Source organism: Enhydra lutris, unplaced genomic scaffold (genome assembly GCF_002288905.1).
Source record: "Enhydra lutris kenyoni isolate GAN:26980312 unplaced genomic scaffold, ASM228890v2 scaffoldscaffold14, whole genome shotgun sequence".
Taxonomy (NCBI): domain Eukaryota; kingdom Metazoa; phylum Chordata; class Mammalia; order Carnivora; family Mustelidae; genus Enhydra; species Enhydra lutris.
This window is the reverse complement of record NW_019154098.1, coordinates 27,199,117-27,217,196: the sequence shown is the minus strand read 5'-3', so window position 1 is coordinate 27,217,196 and position 18,080 is coordinate 27,199,117.

Below are 18,080 nucleotides of genomic sequence, written 5' to 3'. Positions count from 1 at the left end.
AAATAACCAGTAACAAAATTGAAGCAGTGATCAAAAACCTCCCCAAAAACAAGAGTTCAGGGCCTGATGGATTCCCTGGGGGATTCTATCAAACATTCAAAGAAGAAATAATATCTATTCTCCTGAAGCTGTTTCAAAAAATAAAATAACAATCTAATATGGTTTTGGAATTATATGAAGTTCTATGAAGCCAAGAAATCTTTATTTTCTCTGTGATCCTTTAAGAGACCACTATTGTGATAAGAAAAGTTGCGTTTCTACAGATATTTCTCCTAGTGAAAAGTATCCTTTTTAAGTGTGAATTTAATCTCTACTATGCTTATTCTTTATGACCAGAGTGTGTGAAAAGTGTGTGTGTGTGTGTGTGTGTCTGTAGCATCCTATGATAAGTACAGAGCTGGAAGACTGTGGTAAGACTTAATGAAATACTCAAATCTCATTTATATAAAGTTAACAAATGGAAGAATCTGATAATTGCAAAAGCTCTGCCTAGACCATAGCACTTATCCTATATACGGTATTTTTTACATGTCTGACAATCTAATTTTTGTTAGGAATAGGAATAATGTACATTCAGGAGGTTACAATTTTAAAGGCTGTAAGGCAAGACCACCCTGCAGATCACTCTTAAAAGAAGGAGATATTCTGGGGCGCCTGGGTGGCTCAGTGGGTTAAAGCCTCTGCCTTCGGCTCAGGTCATGATCCCAGGGTCCTGGGATCGAGCCCCACATCGGGCTGTCTGCTCAGCAGGGAGCCTGCTTCCCTCTCTCTCTCTGCCCACCTCTCCACCTACTTGTGATCTCTCTCTCTGTCAAATGAATAAATAAAATCTTAAAAAAAAAAAAAAGAAGGAGATATTCTGATTTTTATTTGTCTTAAGATAGATCTGAAGACAGAAAATGAGGCTTCAGGAGATAGACTTTGACTTAGAGGAGGGCCACACCATGCCTTTCTCTGTCCTGCAAGATTTTTGCAACCACACTCTGAGCAGTGTAGACGTGTCTAAGGGCATTCCTCTTGGAAAAGATAAGATGACTTTAGCCATAGAGGCAGACCAAGAGCTGGGCTGGGAGAGTCATTTCCTGAACATTTTGAAACGTTGGACTGGATCAAAAAGTAACTGTAATTAAAAGCAGCTACATCTTGGGGTGCCTGGGTGGCTCAGTGGGTTAAGCCTCTACCTTCAGCTCAGGTCATGATCTCAGGGTCCTGGAATCAAGCCCCGCATCAGGCTCTCTGCTCAGCAGGGAGCCTGCTTCCCCCTCTCTCTCTGCCTGCCTCTCTGCCTACTTGTGATCTTTCTCTCTGTCAAATAAATAAATAAAATCTTAAAAAAAAAAAGCAGTTACAGCTTATCTTCTGTGTTGGAAAGTCAATTTGTTACCTCTGATCTTATTAAAACTTTCACTTTTATTGACTATCATTGCAGGGAGTCTAGGGAAGGGTCTCTCTTCAAACTTGTAATAAAGTATGGGGAGGGAAATAAAGAGAGAAATGTGAGCCAGGCTATATTGAAGTTGATCTGAAATGAGCATTCAACAACCTGCAGATAGACTGGAAGGCCAATGTCTAGAGACTGATTTTTCGTACTGCAAGTGATAACCAGAAAGATTTGTTTAACATGTAAATTTTGGAAGGTAAAACCTTTCATGTTCCATTTTAATCTAGATTTTAAAAACTGATATAAAATCATTTCATGTTCTTTTGGATTTATGGAAATAACCACCAAAATAAATAAACATGCAGAAAAAAAGTCTTAAGGAAATGGATTAGTAATTTGGATTCTTATAACCATGTATATATATTGCTTTTATAATAAAAAAATTAAAACTAAGTACAAAGATAGTTCAGCAGCTCAATTTTACACACAAACTGATGAGGCTGGGTGACATTTAATTACATATATTTTGATATGCAGAAGTGAAAAAAGGAAGAATTGGGCAGGAGAAATAATTTCAGTAAGGGAATGGAGGAGAGAAAATGCATATTATATGTGGTAAAAGAGTGACTGGTTCAGTTTTGTTAGACCATACTGTGTAAAACAGAAAAGTAGAAGGTGAGTTTAGGAAGTAAGATGAGATTCAATTACTAGTTTAAGGAATATTAATTTCTCCAATAATTGTAAGAAAGGTGTAAATGCTATTAGGTGGAGGGTGATGTGCTTAGGGACCTTCTTTAGAAAGATTAACCTGATAGGATGATGTAAGGAGTTTCCAGAGATGGAAGAGGCCAGGAGCACAGATGTTAGTGAGGAACATATTTTATATATTTTAATCCTTCAGTAAATTAAATGGATATCAGAAGTGGAGAATTGGCTGTGAGAACATGGCAGAAGTTACAGTCAGTATGGCTGGAGAGCCAGTTAGAAAACAAAATGGAGAGAATCTGAAGAGAGTTTAAAATGTAAACTAATTGATGACTCCAAAGTAGAAATAGAAAATAGAAGATTTTGGGAATTATGAGAGGTAGGAATCTGTGCTTAACTTTTTGTACATTTAATTTCGAGTTTCTGGAAGAACAACCAGATAGAGGGGTTTCCCCCATGCTCCCAATCCTGCAAGTGGTGAGAATTGTAGGTATAAACTGCTTTTTGGTCAGCATTTTTCTTGCAACAAAGTACAGGATTTTAGTTAATACTATTAGCAGCTGTTTTAAACTGCTTGGAGAATGCAATCATAAATATAATGTAGGCCGTTGCTACTCTTACTGGTAATTCCCATTAAATACTGAAAAATATGAAAGGAATGAGTTATGTAATTTTATTCTGCCAGATATTTGTGTCTGTTTTCACAAAACTATCTATGTTGAGCCATATTCTACGATGAAAAAAGAAAAACAAGTTTCTGTAATACACAACAGCCCTGAAAGCAGTGTTATGACACTCAGTTTGAAGGGCAATTTTTAATACACACTTAAAATGAGGATTATGATTTTACTTATAAAAGTTTTCTTATTTGTTTTGTTTTTTTTTTTTACTCTGAAAAAGAAAAATCAGGCTTTAAAATTTCCATCTATATACTGTTGACTTGACATGGCTTTTAAAATTTCCGTCTATAAACTTTTGACCTCTTAATTACATATCTGGTCTAGACCCCTTTTGCATTCTGTATACACCTACCCAACTGCATTCTTGAACTTGCAATTGGATGTCCACCATTAGTGTTCACATAAATTATTATCATTACGTGGACTTTTTAAAATAAAAGAGTGTTAAAAACAAGGGATTAAAATACACACAAAATTTAGAGGACTCCTTTACATAATCTTTCAATATTATTAATGGAAAAGTTCATTTACAAAGTGATTCTTTAAAGGCTCAAATATTTCTACCTGGGCAGCAAAAAGAGAAAGTATTTCTATACTTGAAAATATTTTTTTGTCACCAAAAATAATTAAACTTCAGTCATTCTTAGTTTGTAATATATAGTATGCACATATATATGCATCTAACTCCAAATTTTTTATAACTTCTCAATTTTTACCTCATTAGCTTTTCTACAATAAATTTAATTTCCAAACATTGCTTTGTTCATGTTAAATATTGAACCATTTAGTTGAATTTATAATAAACAATTGGTTTTGTCTTATATTTTTCCTGATTACTATAAATGTTCAAAATATTAACCTTTATTTCACTTCTTGAATAAAAAATATTAAGCCATTATTGGAATTTTTTAAAATTTGAACATTGAACAGTCTTGATAGAAAACTGGCAACATACAACAGTGAAGAACTTCTGGTGATGGAGCTATCACTTCACTTTTCATATGAGCACAGCAAAGCTCAAGATCCAAAATGAGCAAAATTATTTTAAAAGAAATTTTATTTAAATGAAATCCAAACTTCAGAAAGTAATTGATTAAACACAGCTTCTGCAACTGCTCAGATTAAATGATTATCTGTTGGGGTTAATGTAGAGCATGATATCAGCCATAATACCTGGCTTGCTAAAATGTTAACACAGAGGCCAGTGGAGGTGAAGGAAGGTTTTGAAGCAGGGCATAGGCCTTTAGAATGCCAAGGCCTGTGAGACCAGCCTCTCCTTGGAGAGTCACTGGGAGCTGCCTTCCCTGAAGCTTTCTTACCCCAAAGAGCCACCCTGTGATCTAAGAGATGTATGCATTGTCCCTTAGGCTATGTTTAGCAGAACACACAGATTAGCATATCATATCTTTACCATAAACAGATCCTCCTAGTTTTAGTAAGAGCCCTTGTCACACATCACTTGCCTGAGGAACAGTGATAGGATTTGTGATTACCGTGAAGTACCAATAAAAGTGGGGGCAAAGAAGAGCCAAGGGTTTTCATCTCTGAGCACTGACCTTTCCCTTCTCCTCTCTTTCATGGCAAAGTTTAGAGTAATCTTTCATCTGTCAGTGCAGGGATTGCTGCCATTCCTGGCAATTATCACTGAGTGAAATCTTGCTAAATAACTATGAATGTTTGAACTAGATTTTTGCTTTCTAATTTTTATGTAGTCAGTGGAATCACTTTGGCCTACTGTCTTTGCCATGACAAAGTACCACAACTGCATGGCTTAAGCAACAGAAATTTATTTCTCACAGTTCTGGAGGCTGGGAAGTCTAAAATCAGAGTACCAGCATTGTTGATTTCTGGTGAGGACTCTTTCTCTGGCTCATAGATGTCCCCTTCCTGCTGTGCCTTCACATGGACTTTTCTCTGTGTGCCCACATGGAGAAAGAGAAATTTCTCTTACTCTTCTTAAAAAGTCACCAATCCTTTAGGATTAAGAACTCACCTTTATGACCTCATTTAGCCTCATTTACTTTCCTGATGGATCTATCTCCAAATACAGTCATATTACAGGGTAAAGTGTTGGCATAAAAATTTGGGGGGAGGGGAGTAGAGTTTATATAATACCCACATAGCAGATGAGAAAAACTTAAAGATATTGTGCAAGAACATGCTGATAATCAACTTTCTTAAAAACAAATTCAGTATTGTGGCCCCTGGGTGGCTCAGTCTTTGAGCTACCTTTAGCTCAAGTCATGATCCCAGCATCCTGGGATCAAGCCTGACATCCGGTCCCTGCTTTGTGGGAAGCCTGCTTCTCCTTCTCCCACTCCCCCTGCTTGTGTTCCTTTTCTTGCTGTGTCTCTCTCTGTCAAATAGATAAATAAAATCTTAAAAAAAATTCAGTATTAAATTTTTAATTAAATAATCACTTTCATTACTTGAGCTCATTGCTAAGGGCTTATTGCATTACAAAACAATAAAATGAATAAATATTTTTTATACTTATACCATATATTAAATAGTAAAACTAATCTAACAAAAGTATTCAGATTAATGGCTGTATACTCTCCAACAGGACTTCTCAGCATTTCGTATACATATTTCACATATTTCTAGCTTATATTTGTTTATAATTTCTAATGACTTGGCTCACCATAGGCTGGGATTTTGTGCATCTTGCAGGCCTAATCAGACCATAGTACATCCAGTATTGAATACCTTTTCCTATTACCATCAGAACAGAGGAAGTTAGTTGCTGCCATCTATGTAAATTTGATTTTATCATTAAGGGTCTTCCACATAGTTCTTGAAAGGGAATTGTCAGTCATATGTAGTTACATATGGAAAGATAAAAAAGAATGACAAGTTGTTCCTGGTCTTTCCTCAAATTTAACTACATATTTATGTGAGAATTCTAGCCATGATTCATGTTTCCCACACTACTGGACACCTTCTATGACAGAAGTTGTGAGTACAAAGTGGAAGTCTACCAAAGCCAATCTGGTTTATTTTAATGTAACTACTTGCAGTGATTTGAATGGTCACCCTTCTCCACAAGAAAATATGTACGCTCAGAACCTGTGAATGGAAACTTATTCAGAAAAAGCATCTTTGTAGGTATAATTAAAAATCTTAAGATGAGATATTGAATTAGGGTATACTCTGAAGCAATTAAGTGTTCTTCTAAGAAAAGAGAAAGGGAAAAGACACAGAGAGGGTGGTGAGGTAAAGACAGAGGCAGAGATTGGAGGGATGTGTGTGCAAGCCAAGAAACATCAAGGATTACTGGCCACCCCCAGAAACCAGAAGAGAGCTATGGAAGGAATTCTTCCTCAGAGCTTTCAGGAGGAACCAACCATACCCTCTAGAACTTTATGAAAATACATTTCTGTAGGCTTAAGCCACTCAGTTTCTGGTAATTTATAATAGCAACCACAGTAAACATGGTATTAATCAGCATATTTTTGATAAAATATAAAATATCAAGAGACATGCAGGACACAGACATGGGTATAATCCAGGACTTTTTTTTGGCAACATGTTTAAAGCATATCTCAAATTTATGATGTTCAATTTAACTCCTCATGTTATCCTTCTAGACTCTATTTTTAAATTTTCTCCTCTAATAATTCCAGTGTCCAGGTCAAAAATTTTGGAATTATATATACTGTTCTCCTTCAAATTTACAATAAAACTAGCAGTAAACCTTGTTATCTCTGCCTTTGAAATATATCTAAATCATACTACTTCCCATAACATCTACTAATCTAATCATGTATCATCATCTACTCATTGGTTTCCTGGCTTCCTACTTTGCTCCCTCTGGTCTTTAAACATACCCAGCAAAAAGAAATCTAAGTCTGATCATGTAACTTTTGTATAAAAACTCTCTGATTTCCCATGTGTTTTGAGTTGTATTGTGTCCCCAGAAGGATAATGCTGAAGTCCTAATGCCCCAGTACTTCAGAAAGTGACCGTACTTAGAAACAAATGTAATTAGGTAATAAGGGGTCATATTGGAGTATGAACAATATGACTGGTGTCCTTATAAGAAAATAGGGAGAGAAGATGGTGGAGGAGTAGGAGACTTAAATAAATATCATCAGGTTCCAGGAGTTCAGCTACATAGTTATCAAACCATTCTAAACACCTACAAACTCAATAGGAGACTGAAGAGAAGAAAAGCAGCAATTTTAGGAACAGAAAATCAACTACTTTCTGAAAGGTAAAATGTGCAGAGAAGTGAATCTGAGGCAATATACAGGAAGATAGACCATGGGGGCAGGGGCCAGCTCCCAGCAAGTGGTAGAGCAGCAGAGCACCAAATTGGAACTTTTGGAAGTCTGCTCCACTGACAGATGTTGCTCCAGAGGCTAAGTGGAGAGTGAAGCCCTTGCTGAGACAGTGTGGTTTTAGGACCCATAGGGTTACAAAGAGGCCAGAGGTTTCTGAGTGTGGCAGAGCACCCAGATATCAGAGTGGGGAAACCGGCTGCAGAGACAGAGCTGAGGGCTGGTCTCTCAGCTAGGGGTTACCTTAAACTGATCTGAGGTGAAGTCTGGCCACTGCTCTTTGAGCAGGGACCCCACAAGTGGCAGATATTGGGAGACCCCTTCCTTCCTCCTCCAGGAGGGGTGGCACAGGAGTGTACTACAGGAATCTGCTGGGTTAGGAGACTCCAAATGGGGCTGTGCACCAGAGATAGAAATGCTTGGTCACAGGCCAAGTGAGCATGGAAAGCGCTTGAAGACCAGGGAGATGGGAGTGATTGACTGCTTTTTTCTGAGGGTGCGCTGAGGTGTGGAGCCCTAAGCTCTTGGCTCCTATGGGGCCAGAGGTTAGGAGGCCACCATTCTCATTCACATCCTCCAAAGTTGTAAGGAAACTGTTCAGGGAACAAAAGTTACCAGGAGCAAAACTGAACAGATTACTTAGCCTGGCCCCTGGCAAAGGTGGTGCAATTCCACCTCAGGTGAAGACATTTGAGAACTATGAGAACAGGACCCGCCCCCAGAAGATTAGCAAGAACAAGTTCACCAATTACAGAGAACCACACAACTCCAGAGCTAGGAGAAAGCAACACATGGCTTTTTTCCCGTGATCCGTTAGTTTTTCAAAGTAAAGTTTTAAAAATTTTTGTTTTTTCTTATATATTTTTCTAAAAAGTTTTCCTCTTTCCAATTTTAATGTTAACTATTTTATCTTATCAAAGCGTTTTTAAAATATCTTTTTAAAATTTTTGTTGTTATACTCATATTCTATTCCTTCATTATATATAACCTTGTTTTTTGTCTACATAAATTTTTCTCTATTTAAAATTTTTCTCTATTTAAAATTTTGGGATAGAGTTTCTTCTAATAGATAAAAATATCATGGTTTTGTTCTAGTCTCCAGTCTGATCAAATTCTTTCCTCTTTTTTCAACCAACTTCTTATCAATTCCTATTTTGGAATCTTTTTAAATTTTCATTTTTATAGTCATATTCCATACCTTCACCATGTTTACTCTTATTTTTGTATATATATTTTTCTGTCTTTAAAATTTTGGGAAGTGGTTTCTTCTAAAAGACCAAAATACACCCAGAAACAAATATGTGGCTCTGTTTTATTCACTAGTCTAATATATGTGTGTGTGTGTGTGTGTGTGTGTGTGTGTGTGTTTCTTTTCCTTTTTTTCTTCCTTGCTTCTTCCCCTGGTTTGGGGTCACTTCTGATTTTGTTAGTGTATATTTTTCTGGGGTTGTTGCTACCCTTTTAGTATTTTGTTCTCTCATTCATCTATTCTTATCTGGATAAAATGACAAGGCAGAAAAACTCACCTCAAAAGAAAGAACAAGAGGCAGTACCAATGGCTAGGGACCTAATCAATACAGAGATTAGTAATACATCAGAACTAGAGTTCAGAATGAGGATTATCAAGGTCCTAGCTCAGCTTGAAAAAAAAAAAAAAAAACATGGAAGACACTTGTTCTCCAGAATCCCTTTCTGGAGAAATAAAAGAACTAAAATTTAACCAAGTTGAAATCTAGAAAGCTACTAATGAGGTGCAATAAAAAAATGGAGGCTCTTACTGCTAGGATAAATGAGAGAGAAGAGAGAATTCGTCATATATAAGAACAAATGATGGAGAATAAAGACACTCAGAAAAAGAGAGAAAAACAATTACTGGACCACAAGAATTTAAGAGATAAGTGATACATTAGGAGAAACAATATTAGAATAATTGGAATCCCAGAAGAAGAAGAAAGAGAGGGAGGAGCAGAAGGCATCTTGAAGCAAATTATAGCACAGAATTTCCCTAATTTGGTGACGGGAACAAACATCAAAATCCAGGAGGCACAGAGAATTTCCCTCAAAATCAATTCAAATAGGTTCACACCCCAACATCTAATAGTAAAAATAACAAATCTCAGTGACAAAGAGAAAATCCTGAAAGCAGCTTGGGAAAAGAGGTCTGTAACATACAATGGTAGAAATATCAGATTGACAGCAGACCTATCCATAGAGACCTGGTAGGCCAGAAAGGAATGGCATGATATGTTCAGAGCACTAAATGAGAAAAATATGCAGCCAAGAACACTGTAACCAGCTAGGCTGTCATTGAAAATAGAAGGAGAGATACAAAGCTTCCAGGAAAAACAAAAAAAAAACTAAAAGAATTTGCAAACACCAAACCAGTTCTATAGGAAATATTGAAAGGGATCTTCTAAGCAAAGAGAGAGCCTAAAAGTAGTAGGCCAGAAAGGAACAGAGATAGTATACAATAACAATCACCTTACAGGCATTACAATGGCACTAAATTCATATCTTTCAAGAGTTACTCTGAATGTAAATGGGCTAAATGTCCCAATCAAAAGACAAAGGTGTATCAGAATGGATAAAAAAAATAAGACCCATCAATATGCTGTCTTCAAGAAACTTATCTTAGACCCATAGACAACTCCAGATTAAAAGTGCATGGTGGGGGGGCAGTGAAAAAATTTACCATGCTAATGAACATCAAAAGAAAGCTGGGGTGGCAATCCTTACACCAGATAAATTAGATTTTAAGCCAAAGACCCCAAAGAGATGAGGAAGGACACTATATCATACTTAAAGGGTCTGTCTAACAAGAAGATCTAACAAGTTTAAATATCTATGCTGCTAACATGGGAGCAGACAATTCTATAAACCAATTAATACTAAAATCAAAGAAACACATAAGAAATAATACAATAATAGTAGGGGACTTTAACACCCCCCCCTCATTGAAATGGACAGAGCATCTAAGCAAAAGACCAACAAGGAGAAAAGCCTTGAAATGACACACTGGACCAGATGGACATCACAGATATATTCAGAACATTCCATCCCAAAGCAACAGAGTACACATTCTTCTCTAGTGCACATGGCACATTCTCCAGAATAGATCACACCCTGGGTCACAAATCAGGTCTCAACCAGTAACAAAAGATTGGGATCATTCCCTGCATATATTCAGACCATAATGCTCTGAAGGTAGAACTCAATCACAAGAGGAAAGTTGGAAAAAACTCAAATACATGGAGGATAAAGAACATCCTACTAAAGAACGAATGGGTCAACCAGAAAATTCAAGAAGAATTGAAAAAATTCATGGAAACAAATGGAAATGAAAACACAACTGTTCAAAATCTTTGGGACCCAGCAAAGGGGGTCCCCAGAGGAAATTATATAGTCATACAAGCCTTTCTCAAGAAACAAGAAAGGTCTCAAGTGCACGACCTAACAGTACACCTAAAGGAGCTGGAGAAAGAACTGCAAAGAAAGCCTAGACCCAGAAGGATTAGAGAAGTCATAAAGATCAGAGCAGAAATCAATGAAATAGAAACCAAAAGAACAGTAGAACAAATCAATGAAACTAGGAGCTGGTTCTTCAAAAGAATTAATAAGACTGGCAAACCCCTGGTCAGACTTATCAAATAGAAAAGAGAAAGGACCCAAATTAAGAAAATCATGAATGAAAGAAGAGAGATCAAACCAACACCAAAGCTATACAAACAAATATAAGAACATATTATGAGCAACTATACACCAGCAAAGTTGACAATCTAGAAGAAATGGATGCATTCCTAGAGACATCAACTACCAAAATGGAACCAGGAAGAAGTAGAAAACCTGAACAGACCTATAATCAGTATGGAGACCCATTACCAATGAAACAGTCATCAAAAATCTCCCAACAAACAAGAGCCCAGGGCCGACGGTTTCCCAGAGTAATTTCTACCAAATATTTAAAGAAAAATTAATACCTATTCTCCTGAAACTGTTCGAATAAATAGAAATGGAAGGAAAACTTTCAAACACATTTTATGAGGCCAGCATTACTTTGGTCCCCAAACCAGACAAAGACCCCCCCAAAAAAAAGGAGAAATACAGACCAATATGCTTGATGAACATGGATGCAAAAATTCTCACCAAAATACTAACCAATAGGATCCAACAGTACATTAAGAGGATTATTCACCACAACCAAGTGAGATTTATTGCTGGACTGCAAAGTGGGTTCATCATCCACAAATCAATCAATGTGATACAATACATTAATAAAAGAAAGAACAAGAACCATGTGATACTCTCAATAGATGCTGAAAAAGCATTTGACAAACTACAGCATTCTTTCTTGATCAAAACTCTTCACAGTGTAGGGATAGAGGGTACATATCTCAATATCATAAAAGCTGTCTATGAAAAACTCACAGCGAATATAATTCTCAATGGGGAAAAACTGAGAGCTTTTCTGCTAAGGTCAGGAACATGGCAGGGCTGTCCAATATCACTACTGCTATTCAACATAGTACTAGAAGTCCTAGCCTTGGCAGTCAGACAACAAAAAGAAATAAAAGGCATCTGAATTGGCAAAAAAGAAGTCAAACTCCCACTCTTTGCAGATGATATGACACTTTATGTGGAAAACCCAAAGGATCCCACTCCAAAACTGCTAGAACTCAAACAGGAATTCAGTAAAGTGTCAGGATATAAAACCAATGCTCAGATGCATTTTAATGCATCAAGAGCGAGGCAGAAGAAAGAGAAATTAAGAAGTTGATCCCATTTACAATTGCACCCAAAACCATAAGATACCTAGGAAAAATCCTAACCAAAGAGGCAAAGAATCTATACTTAGAAAACTATAACGTACTCATGAAAGAAACTGAGGAAGACACAAAGAAATGGAAAAAACGTTCCATGCTCATGGATTGGAAGAACAAATATTGTGAAAATGTCTATGCTACCTAAAGCAATCTACACATTTAATGCAATCCCTATCAAAATACCATCCATTTTTTAAAGAAATGGAACAAATAAACATAAAATTCATATAGAATCAGAAAAAACAACAACAACAACAACAAAAAATAGCCAGAGGAATGTTGAAAAAGAAAGCCAAAGAAGGTGGCATCACAATTCCAGACTTCAAGCTCTATTACAAAGCTGTCATCCTCAAGACAGTATGGTACTGGCACAAAAACAGAGACACAGATCAATGCAACAGAATAGAAAGCCCAGGAATGAACCCTCAACTCTATGGTCAACTAATATTCAACAAAGCAGGAAAGAATGTCCAATGGAAAAAAGTCTCTTCAAAAAATGATGTGGGAGAATTGGACAGTGATATGCAGAAGAATGAAACTGGACCATTTCCTTACACCACACACAAAAATAGACTCAAAATGGATGAAAGACCTCAATGTGAGACAAGAATCCATCAAAATCCTTGAGGAGAACACAGGCAGCAACGTCTTTGACCTCAGCCACAGCAACTTCTTCCTAGAAACATCGTCAAAGGCAAGGGATTCAAGGGCAAAAATCAACTATTGGGACTTTGTCAAGATCGAAAGCTTTTGCACAGCAAAGGAAACAGTCAACAAAACCAAAAGACAACTGACAGAATGGGAGAAGATATTTGCAAACGACATATCAGATAAAGGGCTAGTATCCAAAATCTATAAAGAACTTAGCAAACTCAACACCCAAAGAACAAACAGTTCAATCAAGAAATGGGCAGAAGACATGAACAGACACTTCTGCAAAGAAGACATCCAGATGGCCAACAGACACATGAAAAAGTGCTCCACATCACTCAGCATCAGGGAAATACAAACAGAAACCACAGTGAGATACCACCTCCCACCAGTCAGAATGGCTAAAATTAACAAGTCAGGAGATGACAGCTGTTGGCGAGGATGTGGAGGAAAGGTGAACCCTCCTACACTATTGGTGGGAATGGTAACTGCTGTAGCCACTCTGGAGAACAGTATGGAGATTCCTCAAAAAGTTGAAAATAGAGCTACCCCACAACCCAGCAATTTCTCTGCTGTGTATTTACCCTAAAGATACAAATGCAGTGGTCCAAAGGGGCACATGCACCTGAATGTTTATAGTAGCAATGTCCACAATAGCCAAAGTGTGGAAAGAACCTAGATGTCCATCAACAGATGAATGGATAAAGAAGTTGTGGTATATATATATATATATATATATATATACAGTGGAATACTATGCAGCCATGAAAAGAAATGAAATCTTGCCATTTGCAATGATGTGGATAGAAATAGAAGGTATTATGCTAAGTGAAATAAGTCAATCAGAGAAAGACAATTATGATATGATCTCTCTCATATGAGAAATTTTAGTCGCATGGTGGGGAGTTTTGCAGTTATGGAGGGAAAAAATGAAACAAGATGGGATTAGGAGGGAGAGAAACCATAAGTAACTCCTAATCTCACAAAGCAAACTGAGTGTTGCTGGGGGGGGTGATAGGGAGTGGGTGGTTGGGTTATAGACATTGGGAGGGTATGCGCTATGGTGAGTGCTGTGAAATGTGTAAGCCTGATGCTTCACAGACCTTTATCCCTGGGGCAACTAATACATTCTATGTTAATTAAAATAATTTAAAAAATAAAAAATACAATTAAAATGTGTGTGCATCAGAAGTTTCTAATCTCAACTCATTAATGTAAATATTTTTATCTACTTCCTATTTGCTGATAAAATACTTTGTGAGTGTTGGTTTTATCATTCTTACTGAGTCCTCCACTACCAAATTAAAGAGGAAAACACACAAATAAAACTCTTATGGAGTTTCAAGCTGGGATGTTAAAGTAATGTATTGAGACAGGCAAGACTATGACTTAATTTTCTATGTGAGATTGCCCTATAAAGCATGAATCAAAGATGATTAACTTTTCATCATAAATTTCTGCTCCCCTTTCTATAGTACAGTGCTATCAGTGAGAAGTAGCTGACTTTCCAGGGATGACACATCCAGAAGCCATTCGTGTATATTATCTCTCTTCTATTCCCCCATTTGCTACTTAAAGACAGAAGACTTTGAAGCCCTCGAGGATGACAAAATTACAGAATAGAAGGAGCCTCTGTCCCATACCTGCCCTGATGTGGAAAGCTACTCATGAACCAGGAGCTTCCATGTTGGACTATTACATGATCAAGTAGTAATCTGCTGGCTAACGTCAGGGAATTTTTGGTTTATTTTTTGTCAGTAGTTAGAATCCTAATACATCACCCAAGAAAAAACACTATACTTCTTTCCTTTAAAAAAGTAATTTTTTGCCTTCCTGTATAAGTGTTTTCAATAATTCTTTAAAGTGATGAATATTCTTTTAATCCACAAACCTTGCTGCATGCTCAAAGACATTTCTGTTAAACAATTTAATCATTTCAACTTGAAAATTAGAACTTACAATATACTAGACAAGTTGCTTTTTCAAATGAAGCTCTCCTAATTTTCTTCATTACCAAAGGAAAAAAAAATCACTGATATTTAATTGGAATTTCACTGTTAGTTGTGCAATTTATATAGTATGAATAGTGCAAACTCAGTCCTTTGAATTTTAGAAGTAATTTATACAAATCTATTTTTAAAGAACTTACATTTCCACTATAATTTAGTTGGACTCAATTCTTGTAATATTGTGCATTTGGAAATGAAATATAATGCAGATTTTTTTTTGTTTGATCACTGTGGCACTTTTCTGCAATTGCAAACAACTCTATATCTTCTGCTTTCAAATGAGTTTGTGCAGGTGTGCTGAAAATCTTTCCTCAACAATTTATCTAACAACCCTCATAAAAATGTTACATTTCCCTAATTGCCCATTTTACATTCCCAAATGCTTTAGGGGAAAATAGTACAATAATTAAAATAAGGCATGATGTAATTAATACACTAAATTATTATAATATGTATTCTAAAAATAATAAGAATGCATTCTTTAAGTCTACAGGTCATTTATTTAGTTCACAAATATTTACTGAGTGCCTCAATGTATCATGTGGGCACTATAAATGAAATGATTTAATTTTTATTATATACTAGAAAAATCATAACTGCAAATAATCAGGACACTGATGAAGGTAAATTTAAGGTAGAATTGTGGATAGGACAGAGAAGGGAGTGATGATCTTGTTTAACATTTGCCCTTCTTAAACAAGAAAATTAAGGAACTTGCTCAATTAGGATGACAGTGATGACGAAACACCAAATCCATAGAGTTCATTTCAATTCCCAAAATACTTATTTGGAATATGAAATACTGTGTTCATCATGGCATTGAATATAAAGATCGACCTGAAGTTTTGTCTCTATTGACTCACAATTTAGTTGCAGCCGTGCGAGAGAGGGATGTCTCAGTTTAGCTTTGCCACACTAAAGTTAGAGTAGGAAAGATTTTCATCTGTTGTACCGATTTGTCATTCACCTTGATTACTGTGCAATTTTATAACTTATGTGAAGATTTCAAGCATGTATGTAGATAAGACATCTAGTCAAGTACTAGTTGGAGATATGACCTATAGAGTATACAGAGGTTAATAAAAGTAATCAGATTAATCTGAGGCAAGTACAATTTTGTGTCATGATTTTATAATTACAGGAATAATTGAAGTGGGCCCTTTGCTTAACTGGACTCCATGCCCAATGTGGGGCTTGAACTCAGGACCAGAGATCAAGACTTATATGCACTAGTGACTGAGCCAACCAGGTGCCCCTTCTATGTGGGACCTTATAAATCTGTTTTATCATCACAGTTACAGTTTTAGTAATTATAGTCCCCATTTATTAGGAATTTAATAACCTAAACTTCATGAGGTCATATTTTTATCAGGTCACTCAACTTTGTATCTACAAATAATATAATAATTTATATGTAGCATATATTTACTGTTTATAGGCTTAGTACAAATAAATGAATGAAAGAACATGTCTGTCATGGTGCTACATGTTCTAACTATGTTATCTCATTTAATTCTGACCATATTTTGGTAATGGAGACATTATTACCCCTCTTTTCAAATGAAAACGCTGAAGCTTAAGATTAAGTAGCCCATTAGATTACACATCTATTAAAAGCCAGTGTTACATCAAAACTCTATTTCTTAACCATTATACCATCATAAATTCATTTTAGCAGAACAAGTAAATACCTTGAAATATAAAACACAGAAACTTTATTGCAAACAACCTGAATGGAATAGATGTCAGAAGTTTGAACTGTGCATTTGCGTTTCAGGATTCTAGATGATAATGGAAAGGGAAGATAAAACCTGTATAGTTGTTTCCATTCTTTTCAAAAATAAATCATACAAAGCAACCTGCAGATGCATGGCTTTTGTGTTTGCTTTTTTGCTTGTTTGATATTTTCCTGAGAAAAATAAGCTTTTTGTGAAAATAAACTTTAAATGATAGGTTGGTCTTATTTTCAATCATGATCTTAGAAAAAAACAGACTTTTTAAGTGGTTAATTCTTAGATCTACAAAAGATACAGAAAAAAAGTACATACCTTTATATTACAACTGAGGGAAGGTATTTTTTTTAAGTGGCTGAAGTCATCTGTTTTGAGTACATTTCACTCTGATTTTAAATCAACATATCCATTTGATTGTATTTCTCAAGTAGAAGATGGAATTGGTACCCATTTTTGATAGGCATAAAACTCAGTAAATACCAATCACATTTGCCATAAGTATCTGCGCATACAATCTTTATTATTGGCTGAGAATTTCTTTCTTCTCTTTCTTTTTTGGATATGCCTCTCTGTAAATCACTGATCCCACTCCCCTATTAAAAGAAGAAGATAGGGGCACCTGGGTGGCTCAGCGGGTTAAGCCTCTGCCTTTGGCTCAGGTCATGATCCCAGGGTCCTGAGACCAAGCCCCATGTCAGGCTCTCCGCTCAGCAAGGAGCCTGCTTCCACCCTCCTCTTTCTCTGCCTGACTCTCTACCTACTTTTGATCTGTCTGTCAAATATATAAATAAAATCTTAAAAAAAAAAAAGAAGAAGATATAGGTGGAACAGAGAAACTAACATCTTTATGCCAGTGAGTTTTGGGGAGAAAGGTGGAAAAGATTGGGATTTAGGGAGATTTGTGACTCCAAGAGAACAACAATTATTCTTTCTAGAGGACACTGAGTGGGGGTCCTTCTGAGTAAAGAAAAGGAACCTTTCTGGGAATGAAGCCAAATGAAGGAAGGCAGAGTTAATGGACAAAACCTCGTGGAGACAAGAGTTTTATTAAAATCAAGAGTTTGTATCCAGCTATGCTAGAATGTCTACTCAAAATGACATTTTGTTTAAGCAATAATGAATCAGTGTTCTTTCACATTTAATCAAATTACTCATGAATAATATGTTCTATATTCTCATAGAAAAATAGCCTTAGCAGTTTCTTAAGAGAGCATGAATAGAGAAGTATATTTTTGAAACCATACATATTAGAATAGATAGTTATATATCTATATTTATCTGCATATATTTGAGACCTGACATTTGATTAATGTCATGGTGGTCTAGAATTATAAATCTGAAATTATTATTATTTTTTAAAGAGTTGTTTTTAATTTTGAGAGCGAGAGAGAACAGGAGCAGGAGGGGCAGAGAGCTGTTTGTTTGTTTTTGTATTATGTTAGTCACCATCATTAGTTGTTTTTTTTTTTTATTTTTCAGTGTTCCAGAATCCATTGTTTATGCACCACACCCAGTGCTCTATATCATTAGCTTTTGATGCAGTGTTCCATGATTCATTGTTTGAGTATAACACTCAGTTCTCCATGCCCTCCTTAATACCCATCACTGGGCTTACTCACCCCCCATCTCCCTCCCTTCTAAAACTTTCAGCTTGTTTCCCAGAGTCCATAGTTTCTCATGGTTTGTCTCCCACTCTGATTTCTCCCCCTTCACTTTTCCCTTCTCCTAATGTCTTCCATGCTATTCCTTATGTTTCTCAAATAAGTGAAACCATATGATAATTGACTTTCTCTGTTTGACTTATTTCACTTAGCATAA